Source organism: Ceratotherium simum, chromosome 4, assembly GCF_057802395.1.
Source record: "Ceratotherium simum simum isolate JZ-2026a chromosome 4, ASM5780239v1, whole genome shotgun sequence".
Classification (NCBI taxonomy): Eukaryota; Metazoa; Chordata; class Mammalia; order Perissodactyla; family Rhinocerotidae; genus Ceratotherium; species Ceratotherium simum.
The window spans coordinates 76486399-76502635 of NC_141903.1; the positions used below are offsets into that span (position 1 = coordinate 76486399).

General features: G+C 36.8%; 1 long non-coding RNA gene across 3 annotated transcripts in view; it reads right to left on the reverse strand.

Moving 5' to 3' along the window:
- The window catches only part of LOC147917337 (uncharacterized), a 189195-nt gene extending 173476 nt beyond the window's left edge, over positions 1 to 15719 (reverse strand). For all 3 annotated transcript variants that reach the window (XR_015552009.1, XR_015552010.1, XR_015552008.1), the window contains exons 1-2: positions 15500 to 15719; positions 11620 to 11687 (exon numbers count right to left, since the gene is read on the reverse strand). This is a non-coding gene — a long non-coding RNA (uncharacterized LOC147917337). The remainder of the gene's footprint in view (positions 1 to 11619; positions 11688 to 15499) is intronic.
- Between the last annotated feature and the right edge of the window lie 518 nt (positions 15720 to 16237).

Consider the following 16237-nt stretch of genomic DNA (forward strand, 5'->3'; position numbering starts at 1 on the left):
TCTCCTGGCCTACAAGGTTTCTATTGAAAAATCTGCTGAAAGCTTTATGGGGGTTTCTTTGTATGAAATAAAGTTTTTTTTTCCCTTGATGCTTTCAAAACATTCTCTTTGTCTTTTATTTTTGACAGTTTTATCATAATGTGTCTCCGTGAAATCCTCTTTTGGTTGAATCTTTGTGGGAATCTATGAGTTTCATGTACCTGGATGTCCATCTATTTCTCCAAATTTGGGAAACTTTCAGTGTGCTAAATATTTCATAATGTATATGTATATCAAACATCAGGTTCTACAATTAGAATATATACAATTTTATTGTTCAGTTATGCCTCAATAAAGCTAGGAAAAAGTAAAATTAAAAAATGGTAACTCGGGTGACAGAAAAAAATAAAACCTATCAAGTCGACGCGGAATCCTCCAAGAGAGATGTTTGTTCTCTGTACTCTGAATTCACGTGTTTTAATATTTAATCAGAATTACAACTCATGCACCCTCTATAAAAAACATCCTATTTTGAATTTGCTAAATGATGATCTTGGCCTTTTTAGAAGAAATGAATGACAAGAACATAGGGCCATGATGACTATAAAATTTCATCAACAAAACAGAGACATTGTTCTTGTCTACAATAACAGCTTTGCTCCATCCTCATTTGCCAGAAAATTTTTTTTAAAAGGCCAAAATTTCTCAATACAATGGTTATTTCTTTCCCTTTGATCCATAGCCAAAGGTTATATGTTCCTTAAAACTGATTTTAAGTGAAACTGTAGTGAAGTTGCACCTCAACTTTCCTTTTTCGAAAATGTTACTATAATTTTCCTTTAAAGCACTGACATACATAGTATTTTTCCTTCTAGTGCATCTTAATGCTAAGGTGTAAATTTTAAATCTAAAATTCTTCATGATAATTCATTTTATTAATTCTTCAATGCAATCATTTATAGACATTCTAGCATTTTTTCTCTATTTTAAACATAAATTGAATATTTTTTTAAAAATTTGAAATTATTTGTCATTGCTGAGTATTCAAAATATGAACAAATCTAGAAACACTTATAGAGATACACAATTATGGAAGCTACAAATATGTTAAAAAAAACTTAATATGTCTTCTTTGCTGTGGACATCTCAAGTATTCTTTTTATATTTGGAATAATCTCTGGAAAGATATTTCAATGTTCTTATAAAATCTTAACTTTGTACCTACTCTATTGAAAGAAAATTGAAGACATTTCTCATTTATTGCCTCCCTTCTCCCCCTGTATTTTAAGAAATTTTTAAAAAGCTAGATACTGTTTTACACTGGCTATCATTTTAATTTTCATTTAAATGTTCTTGATTTATCAAAATTTACAGTAGTAAATGAAAAAATCTGAAGATAAACCTTAATGAAGTTTTTTATTGAAGACATGGGAATTATTTCATTCTAAAGCTCAGATTACCTAGAAACTAATTATGGATTGACCTTTTACAATACATAAACATTTTTGTATGCAAATATTTTTTAATACAACTTCACTTGAAATTGAGTGGCTTCTTGGATATGTCACTATTTTGCCTGTTTGGCAGAAGTCCAGAAAGCTTCCCTGCTAGGTCAATCTGCTAAGAGCGTGCTTGTCCAGGAAACAACTTTTTGGTAAGGAACAACTTGATGCAGTCAGACCACCAAGGATGGTCCTAGCAGACGCAGCCCAGTCCAGACTCATTCTCAGCAACTAAGGCTAATCTTGGCTGGCTGAAAGGGCAAAGCAGCAGTACAGTGTTACAATGATTTCTTAGGTGGAACATCAGGGGAAGTTGTTGTCTCACCATAGATTCTACATCTTATTATAATTCACTTGGCAGAGTAATAACTGAGAATGTTTTCTTTTGTTACATAATAAAAAAAAAATGTTCAATGTTTGCATCTCGAGAGGTAAGGGAGAAATTATCATTCTATCTATGTGATCTAGATTATTTATTCCCATCTTTATTTCTGAAACATTATCCTTGCAGGTTTGAAGAGTTTTCAGAATCTGCATAAATTTTGTAATCTCAGTTTTCCTATAAAACATTTTAAAAGTTGAAGCATTTTATTTTGAATTTTTAAAAAAATATATTAAAATTTTTTTTTGGTAAGGAAGATTGGCCTTGAGCTAACATTTCTTGCAAATCTTCCTCTTTTTGCTGAGGAAGATTGGCTCTGAGCTAACATCCATGCCCATCTTCCTCTATTTTATACGCGTGATGCCACCACAGCATGGCTTGATGAGCAGTGCGTCGGTCCATGCCAAGGATTCGAACCTATGAACCACAGGCCACCGAAGCAGAGGATGAACTTAACCACTATGCAACCAGGCCAGCCCCTAAAATTTTTTTATTTAAAAAGGATTTTAGATTTATTCAGAATAATAAGTGAATCTTAAGATACAAAGATATTTTATGATGTTTATTATTCTCAATCCCCACAAGGTTTTTAAGTTTTCTTGATTGATGATGACCTGTTTTAAGCATATTAAAATATTAAAATACCCATAAGAATATAATTATTTCTTTTAACAAAATTACCAGGAAATATGAATGGAAATTAATTATAGATTAGCATTTTGAGCTAATATGAGGGTCATTTCTATGTAACATTTCCTAACATGACATAGTCCATGATACCAATTCTTGGTCATATTTAATCACCTAACTGAAGTACAATATATATGGGTTAATTTCACATCATTGCAAGATCTTTAGACAGTAAGAGTTATTGCAGGTCACTTTGCCAATGGTCAGACCCTTCAGGCGATAAGGAATCAGGAGGCTTCTTAGAGAAAAGACCACTAAGAAGTAACTTTATTAAATTTAACATTTCACATGGTAGCGTATATTCCCTGGATTATCACTCTTACCGTATTTTGTACAATAACAAACAATATAATCCTTTAATGGAGAACTTTTGCATACATTTCTACTTTTTATTCCTAACTACCCCCCTTAATTCCCTAAATCTGCTCTAATCTGCCCATAATCATGTTATACATTGCTGTCAAATCAAATGTTTAAGTACTTATAAACAAATAATGTAATTCTAGTTTTTATTTAAAGAAACAAAAGTGACATTCTATGGTCTTCAAATGTATAATGACATCATGAAACAAAGAAGACATGTTTTTGAAAAAACTGAAAAGACAAAAAAATTCCAGATAAGATTAAAAAAATTTTTTAATGTTATATAATTATTCATTACTTATTACACACTTTTCAAAGGTTTAATAATCTCTTCATTAACCCTGTCCCTATCAGCTCATCCCAATCCAGCAAGCAGATTGTTGAGCAAGGGCAAACAGCCTTAATAAATCATCACTGGATTGCTGCTCAAAGCTCCGGGAAATTGCTCATTATCTTTCATTGCCTAAAATCTCTGTGTAAAGGAAAGAATAAAGATGCTTTTTGTAATTTAGCATTTCCATGATATTTTCTATTTGAACGTTGACATGTCTCTTTTGGAGGAATTCATCTTGACATGTCTGTCAAGCTTGACTTTTCCATTTTTAATAGGGTGAATAATAGGTGACAAAGGTTGATTAGAAATGAACCTGGAGATGCATTTTATTAAAGTTAGGTTCCTTTTATACATAAGCATGCAATCTAATTTTTTGCCATTAAGAAGTCACATGAAAGGAGTATATTGCTTCCTTAGAATTTTGAATTGAATATACTTTAAGATGTGTCACATTGGCTCAAATATAAGATGATCTTTAAAGTAAGGTTGTCTTCTTCAAAACAAATACATATTAAAAACTGTAAAATTATTCCGTTAAACATTTCTTTCTTTGCAATTAGGAAATATCTTTTGCCTTTGAGGCTGAAAGTCTTCATTTGGACCATTCTGATATAATAAATTGGGCATTTATAAGCTCTGAAAACTCTTTCTATTACATGAGTTCAGACTTTTGGAATTTATTTATAATTCTTGGGTATTTATTAATAAGATACCAGACATTTATGAAGAAATATATCTAAATTTTTTATAACAGAGTTTTTAAAAATGAATCTATCAAATCTGATTCCTTCTCCTACAAGCTTTTAATCTGATCATTTAATTGAAAGACTCTTTGTTACTTCTGGAAGCCAGGTCAATGTGATATCTTCCTGCGTACCTAAGTGGAAGGAAGTAATCAAGTTGCTGAGGGCTGAAAGTCAACTCCAGAAGAAATATGTCTTTATCCTGGAATAATTGAAACTATGAAACTCTAGTCTCACTCCCAGAGAATAGGGAATAACATGGTCCTAAATCTGGAGTTAGACGCTGCAGAGGCTAATTGACTTGGAGAAGAAAATGAAAGATATAGGAATATTCTTGCTCCTGAGAGAGAAGGGTAGCAACGAGAAGAGAGGTAATAGAATGATGGTAAGTGAGAGGATAGCTAGCAGAAAAGGGAGCAGACCAAAGACTGCTTGTTAAAAGAGAGCATTTTCTTTTAATAGAGATGACTAATATTAAAATTGAGGTTTGTTTTGTTGCAATATAAGCCCACTTTGTCCCCAAATTCTCAATAAATTCTGCCATTTATATAAGTGCCTAGAGTGAGAGAGAGAGAAAGAAATAGAGAGAGAGAGTCTGTATGTTTGTCAACTATGGAAAGAGAAGATATTTCACATAATGTTCAACAGAGTGCAGAATAGCAACATGAAAAAAAATTTATAAAGAAATTCACTTGCAGTATAGTTTGGAGCCATTAGGCACAAGGTTTCAAGTCTATTTTATCTAGACCTTAATAGGTCTGATAGCAACATCTGGAATAAAGAAATAATATAAATCTCTATAGCTAATAGTCATGAATACAAGTTAATGGTATTAGATTTTAATTTTATGCATATAAGAAGACCATACACTGATACCTCTGCCCTTGCTTTCTAAGGATACTGACTTTACTTTCATAGGGTAAGAGGCAGAAATCTGCAAAGGTAGGACATGAGAATGTGGTATAGATTTCTAGTGCCTGTTTGCATCTGAGTCTTCTCTCCTCCTGGGGGCACAAGAGGATTATACTTGCTTGCCCCTTTACAGACGACCAGAGCCATGTGACAAGTGATCAGCTCTGGCCATTGGACTGTGAGAGCAAGAACTGTGTGCATCATCTATGGGTAGAAGCATTCCACTGCTGTGTGAGACCCTTCAGCTCTCTCTTTCCTTCTCATGACAACCTTTGAGGCTGCATGTTCTAGATGACTAAACTACGGAATAGTGGGGACTCTGATCATCCTAGATTACTTAGTTGGTGCATGTAAGACAGTTTCCTTGGAAACTCACCCAAGCTTGCAGTGGACTCTGCAGAAACAAGAAATAAATTTTTGCTGTCTTAAGCCACTGAAATTTTAAGGTGGTTTGTTATTAGAACATATATCAGCTTATCCTAATAAGCTGATAACTAATCCCAGAAGTTGGAAGCTTCTGAAACAAATAACTAAAAGACGTGACCTTACTTAGTACTGATAGGGTGGGGAAGATTGGCTATTATAATCTGGAAAGATGGTGATCTTTTTACTCCTTGCAGTGACAAAGCATGATTTGAAAGCTAACTCATGAACTTAATGAATTTGTAGTCCTAGGAAAAGAGTTTGGAAAACTAAAGTTACTCATCTCAGTTAATTGCTGTTACCTACTTTCTACAGAGTATCATTAAAAATTTGGCAAGCTCAGATAAGAATTGGCTAATTTGCAGGTTAAAATGAAAGAAAATGGAGAGGTTCAAGAAATTTTGGAATTTTAAATGTGACAAATCAACTGCTCTAAGATCACAAACACTAGGAGATAAAATTGAGAAAATATTTTAAGTGACAAAGGTAATTAAAACAGCTTTGCAGCAAAGAGGGCACTAAAGATGTGGCCTTCATACGTACTATTAAAATTTTTCAAAAATTAAGAAGACTCAGGGCAAAGATCATATTATAGATGTGGCAAATAGTACTTCTTTTTATTGGATACAATAACTGACAGGAAATATCATTTTAAGGGTTGAAATCCATTCAATAACAAGACTACTAAGTTTATGAGGAAGCTGAATTGCCGAAGAAATCATGAGACTGGACAATAACTGCCTAGGCTTAAAACATGCCTTGGTTCCCCAAACTGCTAACGGTAGGAACAGTCTGAGAAAGATACTCAGCCCTAAAAAGGGCATGTTCTTGATCTCCCACTTGAAGATGTGACTAAGAAGGACAATGGAAAAGGAAAATCTCTCAGAAGGAGGGGCTATCAGCCATAGAGCAAGATTAACAAAGAAGTTCCTCACCGAGAGCAAAAAAGAATGTGTATAAGCCTTTAAATCAAGCAAGGAAAGTTAACATTATCAGATGGAAAGAATAAAGCAGAGATATTACACTAGGATAAAATCTATTTTAGAACTGAGATTAAGTCTTCAAATATTACACTAATTAGTGTTCAATAAGTCTATAAAATTTCCATTCTAGGAACATATAGAGTTGAAAGTATAGAGTTAAATATTTGGGTGGGGAAGTTTTTGTTTAATGTAAATAAAGTCAATGTTAAAGACTTACTAACAACAATTTGTTGAAAATATGTTAATCAAAGGCCAAATCAAAATTAGGGAGAAAAGCAGGTAAAGATTGTTTTTTGACAAGCATTTCTCCCCAGTCCCTATCGGCTGGGACAAATTCCAAGTAGGATTGAGTGATTTGATAGAAGATTATTCAACTATAAGAGAGACCAACTGAGGAGAGAAGAGAGGACAGATAAGAGAGAGAGACTTTATTACTCCATCTTGGTAACATGAAGGACATAATTATCTTGAGGATGCTCTGCCTGCGGGATCTAAATTTTCCGCACCCTACTCCCTACCCTAACCCCTGAATTCCTGAAGAGTAGAGATAAAGTTATCTGGATAACTGGTAAAGAATAAAGGTTCAGAAAAAACATGGGCACCTTAGGGAGATAACCAAAGAGGTTATGGAAATTAGGGAGATATAGGAGAAGGTGAGAAAAAGGAGAAAAGTAGTCACAGTTAAATCTAAGTGACTTTAGATTTTTAAAAAAAAGAAGAAGAAAAGAACAGAAGTAGGCAGTGAAGAAGTTTGGTTGAGTGAGTGGAATTAAAGAAATGCTCTGAAACCCTAACTCCACAAGGACTCCGCAGGTTGGAATATATGGCTTGAATAAGAAGCAATTAGCCTTTAGCACATGCTTCTAGATTTCTTATGGATCCTCAATTAGATGAGGAAGGCTTTTTAATAGTACATTATATAGTTCATTTTCCAATTTAAGGCAAAATACTTGGGTTCCAAGTTTAAAAAGGGGAAGAGGAGAAGAAAGGCATTTGCTGATGTAATTTGGAAATTTAAGGAGGCAGATCAAATGAAAAATCAAGCTTCAGATTTGAAATAATGAAAAAGTCATACTTTTAAGACTAGTTTTAGCATTAAAGTAACTAAGATTATGGAATGATGTGGAAAATGGCTGTTTAAACTTGTTTTCTCTTCTTATACTCTATGGTCAAATATAGAAGCCACATCTTTATTCCAAACTCACATCAACTGCACATTTCCTCATTTGTTATTCTAACTTCCTAATCTGTCCTTCGATCTAGCCATATACTTTGACTAAATTCTAATTTATGAAGATCCTATTTCCTCCACTAAGTCCTAGCTTTGATGCAAAAATACTCTCCAAAAAAGAAGGAATAAAAATACATTTAAAATAATGTCATTTACTTTACATACACAAAGATTTGACTCCTGCTGTTTACTTTTTAATAGTCAAATTTCAATTTGTTCAATTTGTTCCACTGTGTTTAATTGGCAAAATCACAGGATTTCCATAACAAACAGTGCTTATTTAAATAGTACTTATTATATGCACCATAATTCTCTATGTTCTCTGTTTTTCGTTAACCTTGAAGACGGGAACTAATTTGTTTCTCTCTCGCAAGGTCTAGCTCAGCCTCTGGCATATTGTGGTCATCCGGTAAGCCTTTGTTATTTTTTAAGTAATAAAATCCTAAATTCATAGATACAACCTCTGTCATGTAACTTTGGTTTGGCTCCAGACGACAACTTTGGCTAGCTATCTTGTTCACCCAAGAAGAAAAGAAACAGACAAGAAATACAAGAAAAAGAAAATCCATTTAGAATGTTTAAAAGACAATTGGCAGTGTACAGTCTACTGAAGATAAATTACTTTGGTATTAAAATCTTCAAAAGCTGAAGTGACTCACTCACCTGGGTTTTAGTCTATTCATTGTACTACTTTCTATATACGGTATTAGAAATAGGGGATTTTAAAACCAATACGTTACTTCTGGTTGTATATTTTATTCTAAGGAAATTGAGAGCAAAACTCAAATTTAAAATCAAAGCACAAGATGAACATTTGATAGGGAGTGAATTGGTAAAATAGAACTAGTTGTGCACACCAGATCACTTTCCCATTCAATTAGTGGGTCTCAGTGCTTTGCATTAGTGTTAACTGCTAATTTAGTATACACATGTAAGAGAAAAGTTGGCATGTTTATTTTTTAAGAAATAAGTCAAGAAGTCAACTAGACTGGACACTTATGAAAATTTTCCATTTTCCAAATGTGACTAATTCTATAGGTAATCTATAAACCTATTGTCATTAATCAATTAGTAAATCAAATACTTTGATTATGAGATGGAATTAAGGGAACACAGATACCAAATTTCCTCCATTTTTGTCTCCATCTTGGTGATTGGGTAGCCATAAAACAAAGAGAACTGAGACCATAATTTTGAATTTAAGTCTATCACGAGGAAGGGATGAATGCAGAAAGAATGATAAACAACTCATTTCAAGTACGATTCAGACAAGAATGTAATTATTTCTAGCCCCAAAAAGCAGGAATTGAGTTAGAAGCTTTGCAGCAGATAAAGTTGTGTAGAAAACCAAAGCTCAAAGCTTTAAGAGAATTTTAAGGCAGGCTTAGAGAATACCAAGAGTGACAGATATGGATAGTTGCCCACATAGTATACATTCTAATATGCCTTAATAATAAAACCACAATTTTATTTGGAGGAGCTCTGTGCCCAGTAAGTAATACCTGCTTCTCCAGATTGTTTCTAGAGGATCCATGTGATACCTTGCTGGATTCCATAACACGGGAATTTCCCCTTCCTGTCTCCCCTTTCCATTTGATTTCTACTTGGCTTATGGATAGAATATGCCTGGATATGAAACAGCCATCTTGTACCCAACCTAACAGAGGCACTAGCTGACAGACAGTATCACCCACCAGATGTGTGAGTAAATAGAGCTTCAGATGAATTAAACACTCGGTCTAGGAATCTTCCAGCTGAGGCTGCAGACATTGTAAAGCAGAAAGAAGCATATTATACCCTGTCTGATTTCCTGACTCACAGAAGTCATGATCATAATACATGGATGAGCTATTAGATTTGGGATAATTTCTTACACAGCCACAGTAAGTGGAACAATAAGTTATTAAATATCAAAATAGGTAAATAGAAATAATATAGGTTCTGAAGAAACCAATAAACAAATATTTAATATGTCTTTAGAAAACTTGTTCGCTAGAAAATTCCTCATCCAGGTAAAGCAACATTTGAAAGCTTTGTCTTAGTGTCTTATAAACATTGCTGCAGGTATACTTAAATTTTCTTGAAGCTACATGGTATTATCTGGACTTAAAACCTACAAATTCAAAGAAGAGGCCAGCATCCTTAAATTAAAAAGTTCTTCCAAATAGTGATGACTCATTTGAACACATTGTTTTTGGAAGAAACTGAAAATCTGAAGGACTATGTAGGTAAATAAAACCTACTAAATGAGTGCATAAAATATTTTCTCAGTATTTTGGGGGAAAAAAAGCAAAATGGTTGTTACATAGTAAGTTTGGGAATAAATCTCCACATAAGATTTCACTAATTATAGTTGTGGAGGAAGATGGATCAAGAAGTAGCAATTCCACAGCTTTGTAGAACGTACTATTTCTTCATTGAGTGTCACCACTGTCGGGGGAAGAGGGAGAATCTCCCTCTGCCCTTTTCCTTAAGGTTCTTATGGCTGGCCAAATAATCAACAAGACAGGTTAGCAGGAGAAAATAATACCAAGTTTAATAACATGTATACATGGGAGAAAGCAGGGACACTGCGTTTTTCAACACAATAGCAGAAATTCTCTCTCGTCTTAAATACCATTTTCAGCCAAAGACAAAGGAGGATTTTGGGGGTGGGGGGAGTCAGTTACAGGAGATTACCACTAAAGCACAGTAAACAAGAGTAAGGTTTATTATGCAGCCCCAAGGCCTCAACTTCCACATTGATAAGTCACTAGAAATGAGCTCATCCCCCTCTCTTCTCAAAACAGAGAGGGAGATACCTTTACAAATGGAGATTTCTCTTATAAATGTAAATGATTGTCTGGCAACTCCTCGCAGGGTCATCCAGAGAATGTGGCCAGAGACAGAACTTCTGATAAGAGGGGCTTGTTGGTGCCTTTCCTATTGTAACATTTACCCTACGTTATCTTTACAGCCATCATGATAGATCTGTTCCAGGAAGGAGTTACTATGTCAAATTTTTTAGGCAGTTAGTGGGGGAGGTCAAATGTCCCTAGAGAAAACAACCAAGGTAAAGAGATTTCAGGGTGGCAAAATCTTGATCTCCCACACCACAAATTAAGAATCATACAGAAAACTAGCCTGAGATATGAAAGGTTGTTCTTATGTATGTGCCTCCTCCCTATGGAGATCACTTTCTATCCTTTTGTCCTACCTTTTCTTCAGAGAATCCTATCCTTCTAGCTAGTAGCCAGCTGCAGCTATCAAAGATATTTCTGTATCATCTCTATTATATAATCACTCAAAAGCTCAGATGAATTAAACTTGAAATTTTTTTCCATAAAAAGAAGGAGGAGGGGATTTATTCCCTAAACAAGGGGAAATGTGAAACTTTGTACAAATTTGCAAATATTTACTTTGTAAATACTTTGTAAATACTTTTAATCAGTAGATTGTTTGATTTACTTTTTCGCTAGTTAGAGAAATCTAAATAGACAATGACAAAGACAACATATTTTGGAAAAAGGTGAAGTACAAATAAATTTTCATGCTACTTTTAAACAAATCTTTGAATGATATGAATGGACAACAAAAATAGAATCATAAAAGTCAAGATTTTATGTCTAATTTGAAGACCAAATACGGTTGGGACTGTATCAGTAGGGACCGTTTTTTATAACGATAAGAAAGGAAACCAAAGAGAGATGATTTTCACATTGTACTTATATATAAAACTAACATTATGTAAATTCAGTTTTACAAACTATTTTAACTTGAAGAAATACATTTTCTGCTTAATTGTGCTTTCATCTCATGAGTAATAAGTGTAAATAAAGTTTGCAAGTTTAAGCCTGGAGAGTTCGTCCTGTACTGTGCCTTGACTATTAGAGTTGAATCTCAAAAAAGAAAAAAAAGTATCAATAGTCTAACCTTCTGCTAATAGGTAAGCTCTTGTGTTCTGTATTTCTTACAGATGAACATTAACAGTGTCCTGAAAATAGTATTACTGATGCCAAGAGCCATCTTTAAATGGTAAGACATTGAACAACAAAGATAAGCGGATTGCATTTGGTAAAGCAGCACTATAATTCTTACCTTCAGGCACAAGTTAAAATTTCATGAGATTTGGGAATGCAGATAGTTATCTTTGCAGTAAATTTCAGCTGCAGATGAAAAAAAGAGAGAAGCGCTCAGTAACTTGGACTTCTGTAACAGTCGATTTCATTAATTTGATTGATTCAGATACAAGTCAGAATCACTGAAAATTTCTTGAACATATATCACTATGTAGGAGAAGTGCTTGTTGAAATGGAAATCAGTGCACAAGATATTAATGATAGTGGAACAAAGTTTCTTTTTTCAGAGAAGCAACATGAAAAGTCAGAGCAATAAAAGAACACATAAAATAACCACAATAAGTTAAACTAAATGTTGTTATTACTTTCTGTCCCCCGAGTAGTATTGTAAATAAGGAAATAATATCTTTGAAAGCTTGGGCAGAAATTAAAAACCTTCACCAACCAGGATTTACAACAGTTGAATGACAAGATTAGTATTGACAACTTATTGAAAATGAGAGGTAAATAGTGTCTTTCATTCACTCTGAGGTGATTCTGACAAATGAGCCAATACTACTTAATCTGTACATAAAACAATGAGGCAAAAATGGTTTGCCTGCAGTGAAAATTAATGAGGTGAATATCGGCTGTTTTTAACTATATTTAAATCTTATTTACTTCAACTCTAGCATTCTCTTCTTGATTATTGTACTTGATATGGGTTGATAAACATGAGGGTATATGGAACAGGAGCAATATGAAAGTCTGTCATATGCTCTTAAAAATCTGAGGTTTATTTGGACAAACAAATGAGGAATAAAACTGAAAGTTGTGCATAATTAGATGGCTGAAGATATCCTAGGAACTTTGGTCACACGTTTTTAGGATTCCAGTTGGAATGGCTAACCCAAAAGGACTTAGACATTTTGTTTAGGTGGAGAATGAAATTAGTCACAATTCAGGCAAAAAAATCTACCTGGAATATACATTGAGGAGAGTACAAATTAGAAAGTATATTTCTTAATCAAATTCACCTATAAGGACAGAAAATATGAGGTCTTTTATTCACACATCAAGGCATTATTTGATTAATTAATCAATTCATTCTATTTTTTGCTTCATTAAAAAATGTAGTTTTGAGACTTCCGGTTTCTAGTCCATCAGGTAAAGAGCTTAGAAGTTGCCACTCTATCCTAAGTACAAGTGAAAAGCTAAACAAACTGAAAAAAATCAACAAATCTCCTTAGATCCATCAGAGAAGTGAGGTCACAGAACAAACTGCTCCCTCCAAAAGTGGAGAGACAGACAGAATACGGAGAATCAAACTGTACTGGAGCAGAGACTCTAGAACAGAAACCTCTGCAGGAACCAGTTCCAGACCAGACAAGCCTAAACTGTAATTGACAAATTGATGGAGGCTCAATGTTGATAAGCCAGAGTTAAAAATTCCATGGGGACTCAGTCATAGAGGGGCCTCCATGCTTTTGTGAATTTTATCTCCAGGAGCTTTGCCAGATACTCATCGTGAATATCAGAAAAATTCTTTCATACTTCCTGCAGCAGGAGGGGAAAAGTAACCATTTTGAAATATCCCAGTGCATTCTGCTCTTAATCAGGCCTGCCCTCAAGAGAACCTATTTTACCAGAGCCTAACTTGCTGGGGTTTTATCAGAGCCTTAAAAGACCTGGGGGAAGAAAAATACCCAACTCCACCCACCTCTAACCATCCAGTCCCACCTAAAGGGTGAGGGGAAACAGAAGGACTGGTGAAGTTCACGGTCTGGGAACAAAGGCTCACCAAAAGACTAGGACCTAATTATAGGACTACAGACCGTGTCCTTTCCCCCCACACCTTACCACCACACCACTAAAGGCCTATTTACATGAGTTCCTTTCACCTGGTACATCATGTCTAAATTTCAACAAAAAATTACAAGGCACAATAAAAGGCATACAACACTGTTTGAAAAGACTGAACAAGTATCAGAAACAGACATGACAAGGATGTTGGAATTAACAGAGCAGGAGTTTCAAACAACTATGATTAATATGCTAAGGGATTTAATGTTGTTATTAAATTAGAAATCAATAACAGAAAGATAGCTGAAAAATCCCAAAATACTGGGAGATTAAACAGCACACTTTTAAATAACACATAGATCAAAAAAAAAATCTTGAGATATTTTACAATATTTTGAACTAAATGAAAATAAAAACAGAAGATCAAACTTTGTGGAATGAAATGTCAGCAAGATGGCTAAACAGGAGACTCCCCACTCATTCCTCCAAAAGCGACAACAATTTAACAGCCATCCACAGACACAATTGCCTTTTTGGGAGCTTTAGGATCCAGGTAGGAGCTTACAAAATCCTGGTGGAGCCCAAGATAGAGAAGGGTTGTTTTGGAGAGGCAAGCTGTGCCCAGGTATCAGGCTTGCAAATCATGGTCTTGGCTACAAACCTGGAAACAGCCCCATCCCCTAGAGGACTCAGCTACAACCCTGTTTGATCTTGGACCTGCCACCAGCACCATCTGCCAAGAGACCTGGGAGAAGCCACTCCCTGCTATGCCTTGGGTAACAGGTCCACCAACCTCCATCCTGACAGTGTACCTTGTAGCAGTCTGTGAACCAGCTCCCCCTCTCAGCTACAGTCTGAAAGCAGTCTTGCCTACCTAGGGAACTAAGGGAGATGGTGAGGTCTGTGCCCTGAAGAAGTCTTATGATTTAGTTCCAGCCACATTCCTGAGGCAAACCTGACTGTCCAGCAACCCATCCAGGGACCTGGCAAGAGCACTCCCAGGGAACTGGCAGGAGCCACACTCATCCATGCACCTAGTAAAAGGCTGGCCATCTGCAAATCCAACTGCAGATCCTAATGTGGACTCTTGTCCCAGCACCAGCCCTACTGGCCAAGGTACCGGAGGCAGTCTCATTTTTTCCAGAGATCAGACAGGATCCATGCCCACCCAAGCCCCTGGTAACAGGCTCAACAATGACAGAACCCACTCTGGGCCGAGCAGCAGCCAAGTGACCAGCCTCCAACCCCAGTTGACTGGGATCACAGAGATAATCCCATCAACCCAGGGACCTAATAGGAGAAGGTCTTTACTTGCCAAACCAGTCTGTAAAGACTGTAAGAAGTATTTGTTCCTTCAAATGCACAGAAATTCATGCAAGGCTACAATGATCATGAGAAATCAGGCAAACATGACACCACCAAAAGAAACTAATAGAGCTCCAATAACTGACTCAAAAGAAATGGAGATTTATGAATGGCCTGGCAAATAAATCACCTTAAAGAAGCTCAATGAAATGCAAGAGAACACAGATAGACAACTAAACAAAATCAGGAAAACAATTCATGAATAAAATGAGAAGTTTAATAAAAAAATAAAAACTATTAAAAAAGAACCAAACAGAGGCGGAGTCAAGATGGAGGCTTAAGCAGACTCTGAACTCACCTCCTCCCGTGGACACAGCCAATTTACAACTACTTGTGGAAAAATTACCCCTGAGCCAGAACTGAAAACTGGATAAGAGGAACTCCTGCAACAACGGACAATCCTAACTGAGGTGGAAGAGGCAGAGACTCCCTTCCGGAGAGGAAAAACGCCGCCTTCACAAGCCGCAGCGCCTCACGGCTGCCGGGAGCAGCCCACAGGTACGCAGCCTCCCTGGAGGCGCGGGGCCCTGAGCCGGGGAGCGCCCCCGCTGTGGGCATTTTGTGGACCCAGCACAATCGACACCAGCGGCATAATATCTGACTGTGCCTGCTACTAAAGCATTGGGGAGCACCCCCAGAAAACCCGGTTCACAAAGAAACTAAGGGCCCACGCACAAACTCACCCGTTTCACAAAGCATCCTAAAATCACCAGAAAGAAAGGTGCACAGTGTTTTGGTGACAAGAGACTCACCTAATAGGCCCTGAGTGCATCTCGGTGAGGGGTGAGACCTCTCCAGGGACTGGGACATTGGCGGCGGCCATTGTTGTGGCCTGGTGTGGGCATGCTGACACAGACGCCATTGGAGTTCTCCCTGAGGCCTGCTAGCCCAGGGTCTGCCCCACCCACTAGAGCACCAATTTAATCCAGCTCAGCCAGGGCAGGCAGCCCACCCTAGAGACTGGCCCCACCCAACAACAAGGCCTCAGGCAACTTGTGGACCTGCATAGATTGGTGACTGGATTCTCTGCAGCCTGGCAACTGAGCAGACTTGAGCGGGGCGGAGTGTGCACAAGGAGCAGGTGGAGAGTGTGGAGCAGTGGTGGAGTGTGTGGGGCTCCCGCCGTGGAGAGACTGGGTCCGCTTGGGGAGGTCGGGGCACGCACAAGGGGCAGGACTGTGTTGACTGTGTGTGTGGACCTGTGGGCGGCAGGGCTTCTCAGCTGCAGAAGACTTGTGCTACTCAAAGACCCACATAGGAGGTTTTCCCACCTTCCAAAGCCTGAAACAATTGGGTGCTCCTGTGCCTGAGGCCAGCCCCACCCAGCTGCAATCCTCAGAGAGCTGACAAGAGACCTAATAGGCTAGAGGCTTACAGCAATTGTAAGGCCCTGAGCCTAACAGCCTGCCACGCTGGGGGCCTACTCACTTAAAAGAAATACTGCAACACAAATGTGGTATTAGAACTTGCAGCCAACTGTGCTGGGGCTC